Below are 9,177 nucleotides of genomic sequence, written 5' to 3' on the forward strand. Positions count from 1 at the left end.
CACACACACATGTTCTATGAGAAATAAAGGAAAATTGACTAGCTTAATTGAGAACTAGTGTGGCCAGCGGCCTTCAGCCGCCTCTCTCTCTCTCTCTCTCTCTCTCTCTCTCTCTCTCTCTCTCTCCCCCTGCGTGCGCACTGTCCTCACTGCAGCCGAATAGAGCAAATTGCGACACGTGGCACTGGAAAACCAGTCTCCTTAATATATAGTATAGATAAGATGGGTCCAGGATCTAAAGACTAAATGGTCGCTATTACTAGGCTGAGTGGCAATGTGCGATCAACTACCAAAGTAGGTTAAGGAGTAGGTTACGCTGCAACCCTTTTGCTCGATTCAACTACCCTCTTAAGAAGTCCTTTGTTGTATAGAGAGCGCTATGGGACACAACTTGCTTCTTTCCTGTGCTCATCAAGTCTCAAGCTGAGCTATTATTGGTGCCTATCATTTGGTTCTACTCATGTGCTCTTGTTCCACAACAAAACCAGACCCTACATCAACTAACCAAGTAACCAACTACACTCCAAAGTCTATTAGCTGATTATGTTCGGCAAGGGCCCACCAAGCAAGACATGTTGTTTAGAAAAATGTTCATTGGGAACGCTGTCGTGGTGTGAACGTGTATGTAAAGGGGAAGATTGCGCGACTTGCCAGATCAGAGAGAAAACGAGCGAGGGGGAAGGAGTGCTGCAGTGAGGTAGGCAAGGAGAGAAAAATGAGCGCATTAGGATTCCCGATGCTCCTGGCGTGGAGGGGGCAAGCTATGCTGCCAATTCGGAGCCCCAGAACTCGGTGCTGCTTCGATGCCGCACCATGATAGAGCACGCCATAGCCATGCAGCAGGCCAAGTTGCTAGAGCTGAAGCAGTCAACGAGTAGTACAAAGGGGGAGGCTGCTGCGGGCAGCTTCCTTGGCGTAGACCAGCTCATTGCTGAAGCCGCTGCTGATGACGATGATGATAATGAGAAGGTTTTTCGTATAGCGGATATGGGCTCCTCCAGCGGGCCCAACTGCCTGGCCAACATGCAGTTCATGCTGGAGGCAATCAAGAAGCACGAGCAGCTGCCTTCTTCTTATCAGAGGGAGCTGCAGTTCTTCTTCTGCGACCTGCCCTCCAACGACTTCAACACGCTCTTGCAGCTGCAGCATGCCGATTATCACAACATGCATCCAGCAGGTGATGGGATAGCTAGGTGAAGGCGGCGGTTGGCACCGGTGCTGCTTTGGCGCCGCCGTGGGTGGCACTGTGTATGGGCGCCTCTTCCCGGCCTCCTCGTTGTACCTTGTCTTCTGCTCCTGCTGCCTCCATTGGCTCTCTCAAGTAACTCGCTCCTATTCTTCTACCCTTGTCTTGGTTTTTCTTGCACACACACATGCTGTGACATGCGCCATAAGCAGTTCAATACTCTCTCTTCCTTTTTCCCCTAAAAGTTCTCTCTCTCTCTCTCTCTCTCTCTCTCTCTCTCCCACACATGCATGGAGTTTTTAATTAAAAATTTGTCTCTCTTTGGGATTGTTTAGAATCTAAAGAGCATGTCAAAAAAAATAGTACGTTCTATGACACCTATGCCATAATAAATACTTTTCAAATTTGCAGACTCCAAAGTCAATTTCAACACCAAGAACTATGGAATGGAACAAGGGAAAGATTTGGGTGGATGGACCACTTGCAAATGAAGCTACTGGGAGGGCATATGCTCATCGATGGCAACAAGATCTAAATGTATTCTTCAGATCTAGGAACACGGAGATGGTGAAAGGTGGCATGATGATCCTATTCATACCTTGTAGAGACGATTCATTTCCTCCCCATCAAATGCAAAAAGAGAGTTGTTTCAGGAATTTGGAGCTTGCATGGCAGCAATTGATCCAAGAGGTACTTCTGACTATCTACTCGTAAGCATGAATGACAGGATTACATTTGAAGTGTTGTTAGGTCTACCCGTATTACTCTTGCACATAAATTGTCTACAAGAACTTCTCATTGGACATTGTTGGTATTTGCAGGGAAACTTAGAACAAAGTGATTTGGACACTTTTAACATTCCATTGTATCTTCCAACACTTCAAGAGATCATAATTAATGCAGTTTTGTCATTGCCAAATTTTAGAATAGAGAGCTTGCAGGTAATTGAAGAAGCTATTGGAGACAACTATTGGCGACAATGGAGTCACGATCCTAACGAGTGGGCAACAAGAGTGAATGACTTCTACAAGAGTATATTTTGGAATGTGATTGAGAGACATCTTGGAATCACAAAATGTGAGGCTATATTTAAAAGATTTAAGATTCTTTTGAAAACTAGCTTACAAAATCAATCATGTTGGGAGGAATCCTGTGGTCTTCATATGCAATCCTCCAAGTCTTCAAGGACATCTAGAGTGTGTTCCATTTAAGCATAATCAAAATATGGAGTACAACGGCATGTCCCATTTAGGAATAGAGTGGCCCTTTTTTATTTTGAGTGGCCTTCGCATAGGCATCCAATATTTGTTTTGTTGTTTTGACCTTCCTACCAAACTTGGTTATTATGGTTGTATAAAGCTCTAGAGCTAGTGTACACCTCAAATAAAAAGCCCTTGATCTCTCTTTTGTATGTATCCTCTGTACCTCAAATAACTTTCTAATCCTCAAAAAAAAAAAAAGAGCAGAGTTGATTGATGTATAATGACATTTTGAGTTAAACTTACTTTGTGGATTTACATAGCCAACTCCACGTTCATGGATCTTCTAGTAATAGTTCTTGGATCCCCATTATACCACGGAGTGCACAACCACGATTCTAGCTCTACAACATTGCAAGGTTCATTATGTTCATCCAATGCCCTATGTCTATACCTTTGCTTGGTGCAACACATAAACGCTACGAGACAGGGCAGGACTTTCGTTTCTAATAATTTCTGAAGAGACCACAATGCCAAATCTCCACCATACTTTTCTCTTCAAAAACTCACAAAGTAGAATACATAATTAAAGACTAGTTATTGAGACCTCGTGGATTTTTTGTCTTGCCCCTCATTTGATGATTGTGTCAAAGATACATCAGATTGTGTCAAAGATACAGAGTTCTCTCTCACCAAAAAAGTCACAAACAAGGACTACTCTCTCTCTCTCTCTCTCTCTCTCTTATCCCTTCCCATCAAGGTCCATTGTGATAAGTAGCTAGGAATTGACTATATAAGGATATCACACAACGATTCCAACAATACTCTTCCCACACTATTGCTCCTTTGAGGGTTCCATGTCTCAATAATACCTACTAGTATGTGACTCACACGTTGTTGCGGCTAATTAGAAGAAAGTCTTAACTCTATGATACTCTCCTCCCTCACCTTCTCCCCAAGGTAGACACATGTGCAAACATGCGGCTAATTAGAAGCAAAGATTAACTTTGTGATACTCTCCTCCCTCACCTTCTCCCGAAGGTGGAAGCATGTGCAAATATTCTCAATGCATCGATAAGGTAGTGTCAAAAATCTTGAGTTTGACTTGTTAGATTGATCTCTAAGATCCCTTGGGTTTTTTCTACAACATTAGAAATTCTCCTCATGGATGTGTGTATGTGTGTATGTGTGTGTGTGTGTGTGTGTACATCTCTCTCTCTCTCTCTCTCTCTCTCTCTCTCTCTCTCTCTCTCTCTCTCTCAGCACACACACATACGCGCGATATACACTACAAGAGGTTGTGTGCTTTTGTGACGCTGTTAGCGACGGAAATACACTAGGTTTTTTTAACCCCCGGCGTCGCTAAAACCGTCGCTAATAGCGTCGCTATATGTGACGCTATATGCGTCGCTATATAGAGACACTCATAGCGACGGTTATAGTGACGCTTATAGCGACGCTCCAGAGCCATAAATAGCGACAGTTATAGCGACGCCCGAGAGAAAATTTTTTTGGTGACAGGGCATTGAATGCCCTGCCACCCATCAAGCATATTGTACTTGATTCACTTTTTAAAAAAAGTGCAAGGGTAGATAATAGACCAAAATAGTCACCCACAAGACGCATTGTTTGCAAAATTGACAAGCGTAAAATTGACAATTGTACACATCATAGGCAAAATGAATTGATTGGCAAATGTAATAATGACAATTGTACAACATCATAGGCATAAAGAATTGATTGGTAAAATGAACTGCGGTGACAAATGAAATAATATACATGGTTCAAAAAGACGTATAAAATCCGTCTCATGATACATAAGCTATGAGAAACCCTAAACTAATGCTATCTAGCTACGGCTAAACTGACGTCGTCTAGTCAGACGTCTCATCGCGTCCAAGCGGCGTATCTGTCGGATTCTGCAAAAAAAGACAATAAGACAGCTTTCAGTAAGTATAAACATATAACGACATTTATAAAACAATACAAAAAATAGAAAAGAGTAAACCCTAATACTAACCATGCCGCCGCGAGAACTGAGAATGTCCATCAGGGCGTTTAAGCCCTTCCTGCCTGCGTACTCGCGCTCGTACGGTGTGGGATCACGTCCTGTCATCGACCACTGTCAAAACATACAAAGATTTCATTATGTTAGAATTAAAAAACTCATAAACCCTAAACTATCGAACATAAAGAGCAATGCGAAAACACTTACAAAATCGGCCTCAAATGATGCCCATCCACCGCTCCCCAAGTGGTGCGAGCTCCCTGCCTCTACTCGCGCTCTGGCTGCATCCTTTTGTTGCTTCCACTTGTCGGGATTCTCGCGTGCTGCTTTCTTCGCATTCTTCCAATCTTCTTTGGCCAGTCAATCTGGCCTGTTCCACCCATGCTTGATTGCTTTTTGCACTTCGAAACGCTTGTGCTTGCAGTATTCGCGCATTCGAATCTTCATCAGGTCTTCATTGAAGCGCTGATCCCGTGTTGGAACGGGAAACTCATCATGAAGTATGCTGATGACTCTGTTTTTTAAATCACTTGGTACTTTACTCCATTTGTTTAGTATGTAGTGTCTAAACAGCTGAGAGCAAAGACCACGCATGCGCGAGATCACCTTCTTGCCGTCATCATCCATGATGATGCCGCCGTTGAAGTCGACGGAGTAAGGCAAGCCCTCTGGCCGGTGATGCGTGAACCTGGGTGTCCCGGCAGGGGTCTCTAGCGGCGTGTCAATGGGGGTACGGACATCAGGTGTCTCCACCGGCGTCTGGGCCCCGAAGCGAGGAGTGTCGAGTGGGGTGGCTCCTGGCGGAGTAGGTAGAGGTGTGTAGCTGCTAAGAACAGTTAGCCGCGCAAAACCTGGCGTAGATGGCGATGTTGTGGCTGGTGTGGGGGCGGGCAAAGAAGGGGAGGGTAAAGAGCCTCGTTGAACACGAGGCGGTGTAGAGGCATCGGCGGCGGAATCCCCACAACAACCGCCACCGCCACCACTAGAGCGCCAGTGTCTAGACGAGTGTGAAGCTCGTCTCGTCGACGTCGAAGCTTCGGAGCACGCCGAATGCTCCGAAAGAGAGGGAGATGCGAATGGAGTAGGAACGCGCGATGATGCGCCAGAGCGATGACGCTCCACGTACCACTGTCTCTGCTGCGGTGACAAAGAAGAAAGAAACTCCTCATCATCCATACCTTCATTAAACACACGAATATTTAAACTTAATATTGAATGAATAGAGTAGACAATGACGCAAAGACCATTAAATACAATGACGTAATGACGCATATGAATACAATGACGCAATGAATTGAGTGATAGAAGAGGCAAGTCGAAAACTCAGAATTTTCAATCAAAAGATGTGAGCGCAAGTAGAAAAGAGCGTTATACACCATGGAAGGTACTTAGAGAGCCAGAGCTTTTACAACACGGAGCAAAATTGTTCAAATACAATATTTGTGGCTTTAAGAGATCTTTTCTTCGTAGTCAACCACGGGGGAATGTTGTAGTTGACGATGACAACGGGCCATACACTGTAAGATGTTGATCTTTGACCAAATGGATTTACGCCATCCATAGCCAGGCCTAAGCGCAAATTTCGAGCTTCCCTGGCAAAATCCGACCATGTTCCATCTATATGTTTCCAGGCTGCGCAATCTGCAGGAATTCGTAGCACACCATCCGAAGATTTATTCTCCTCATGCCATGATGCTAGGGCGGCCATGGACTTACATTCGAAGAAATGCTTGATGCGAGGAAGCAGAGGAAAATGTCACAAAACCTTTTGTGGAATTTTTGTCCCGTGGAGATCTACTCGATATCTTTCGAAATCACATTTCGGACACTTCTCCATGTCTATGTATTCCCCTCTGAAAAGAATGCAGTCATTAGGACAAGCGTGGATAGAATTGTAATCCATCCCCAAGTTTCGCAAAATCTTTCTTGCTTCATCTCGGGAATCTGGCATCACATTGTCAGCTGGTAGTATGTGCTCTTTAAGCAATCTACACAACATAAAAATACGATACAGTCGTGTAAAAATCTATCAGATCATTATACATTTAGAGTTTTATTAAAGTAAACTAATTGTAATAGATCACCTGAAAAGCGCTGTGACGCTAGTGTCACTCCATCCAAACTTTGCCTGCATGTTGAGAAGAACCAGGAGTGCTTTCAATCTAGACATACGTGCTCCATTATACAATGGCGTATCAGCTTCACTTTTCATATCATCATAGATAAGCCTTTCTGAATCCATGATCGTCTCGATCATTTCATCAATCTCGGGCTCAAACATTGCCTCGTTGGGAATGTGCTCTGCATGATCATCCCCCGAGCTGTCAGAGGCTACATCTTGTGGCCTCACATATGCTGCTTGACCAAAGCGCCTGCGAACACGTCTATTGGGTTGCAAGATTGCTGCTTGTTGGCCAGCGTCAGAGTCCGACGAGTTATAATTGGCAACAACTCGATCTATAATAGATGGATCGAACTCGCCAAATTCGCGAACGTGCTGCAAAGAAACACGTCTTGTCCGTCGCACAGCATGCTTGCATTGATTACAAGGACATAAGACCCTCGTTGAGAGATAGGTGTTTCGGTTGGACGGTCCCACATCCTCGTCACTACTCATAATGAGGATAAAAATCTTATAGCCTGGACAACAAATTTAATATTCTATTGGCATTCTTCGTCTTATCTCTCTCTCTCTCTCTCTCTCTCGCTCTCTCTCTCTCTCTCTCTCTCTCTCTCTCTCTCTCTCTCTCTCTCTCTCTCTCTCTCTACCTCACATTCTCTAGTCATGTCCAATCCCCGCACACCTCGGTCTAGAGGTGCATGGAGATCAGAACCACCGGGTTATAATCTCGTCTTTATTGGTCAATACCTATATTTGTGGGTACAAGAAATCTACAGACCCACGTCTACATGATACTGCATGTAGTGGACAAAACCCCTTTGCCTCTTCTCTAGCTGTAGCACTTCACAGCATCTTAACATCTTTTCACAGTAGATCTTTTCACTGTTCGTCTAACTCTAAACCCTAAATCGTAAGTAATTCTTGCGTGGGCTCGATCTAACGTAAATAAGGCTAAATCTAAATAAACGTAAATCTAACTAAAAATAAACCTAAATCTAATTTAATGTAAGTCTACATCTAACCTAATCTTTAACGTCTTTTGGGATAGTTTCCTACGACATTAAAACTCTCTTCTTCTTGTGTCTGTGTGTGTGTGTGTGTGTGTGGGTAAACCTAAATAAACCTAAGTCTAATCTAATATAACATAAATCTAAATCTAACGTAAATTATGTTATATTAAAAACAAAGAACTAAACTAACAGGGATTATAAGAACCTTAAAACTGATTTAACACATAATTGTTCACATAACTCGGCAAGAGTTGGCATTCTCATCACTAAAGATGTGAGAGTTAACTTTCGGCGGTGACGCTGCCTCATCTCCATCCACATCTGACGACAGCAATTGGCCCTTTGGACCGTTCTTGCTCTTGTTACTAACTTTGAAGTTGTTGTTGAATGACTAGAGGTTGTCTAAATGGTCATTGTCAGGGATGTAGTGACTCTTGCCGCCCTGAAGATCCACCTTCTTCCCTATCTTATGAAGACATTTCACCAGTACTTTTGGATCGACGGAGCCCACCATGAGTGAAGGCAGCAATACCCTATATTCCATTGAGGGCTTTCTTCACCCGCTTCATGCAGGCATCGCAGTCTATGGAGACCTAAATCTAATCTAATATAACGTAAATCTAAATCTAGCGTAAATAAACGTAAATCTAACTAAAAATAAACCTAAATCTAATCTAATTTAACTTAAATAAACCTAAATCTAATTTAACGTAAGTCTACATCTAACCTAATCTTTAACGTCTTTTAGGATAGTTTCTTACGACGTTATGACTCTCTTCTTCTTGTGTGTGTGCGCGTGTGTGGATGTATGTGCCAATAAAAAGAGATAAATGGTATCACCTTTCTATCACCCATGCCAAGTATGAGAGATTGGTTATGCCATTTCCCTCTTGAATAATAGGTCTTGAGTTCAACTCCTCGTCGGCTAGATCTTTAGGTCTTTTAATTTTAATTAGTTTCCTACGATGTTAAATTAGTTTCTCTCTCTTTCTCTCTCAATGTGTGCGTTTTTTTGTTTATGCATGTTTTCTCTCTCTTTTCCTCTCTCAATGTGTGCGTTTTTTGTTTATGCATGTTCTCTCTCTCTTTTCCTCTCTCAATGTGTGCGTTTTTTGTTTATGCATGCTCTCTCTCTCTCTTTTCCTCTCTCAATGTGTGTGTGCATTCTTTGTTTATGTATGTGTGTGTGCGTTTTTGTTTATGTTTGTACTCTTTCTCTCTCTCTCTCTCTCTCTCTCTCTCTCTCTCTCTCTCAAAAACACTATGTGTGTGTGTGTGTGTGTGTGTATGTGAGAGAGAGAGGGAGGGAGAGAGAAAGAGGGGAAGGGAACATGAGAGTGAGGAGAGGGAAGGAGCATACCTGGCTCTCCTTCCTCTCCTCGTGTGTGTGTGTGTGTGTGTGTGTGTGTGTGTGTGTGTGTGTGTGTGTGTGTGTGTGGAGAAGAAAGAGAGAGAGAGAGAGGGAGAGAGAGCGTTACCTGCTCCTTGCTTGAGGGTGCCGAAAAACTCAGATCTGAGATCTGAGTTTTTGAGCGCTCTCTGTTATTTTTTTAGCCCAGCCGGCGTCGCTATGAGCGTCGCAAATTTACGACGCTATGAGCGTCGCAAATTTACAAATAAATTTGCGATGTTCATAGCGACGCCGGGAATTT

General features: G+C 43.3%; 1 pseudogene; it reads left to right on the forward strand.

Moving 5' to 3' along the window:
• Positions 1–715: 715 nt before the first annotated feature.
• LOC147436243 (putative jasmonic acid carboxyl methyltransferase 2) lies at positions 716–2,541 on the forward strand (annotated as a pseudogene).
• The last annotated feature ends 6,636 nt before the right edge of the window (positions 2,542–9,177 follow it).

The sequence above is a fragment of the Adiantum capillus-veneris genome, chromosome 18, assembly GCF_014529385.1.
Source record: "Adiantum capillus-veneris isolate H3 chromosome 18, ASM1452938v2, whole genome shotgun sequence".
Classification (NCBI taxonomy): Eukaryota; Viridiplantae; Streptophyta; class Polypodiopsida; order Polypodiales; family Pteridaceae; genus Adiantum; species Adiantum capillus-veneris.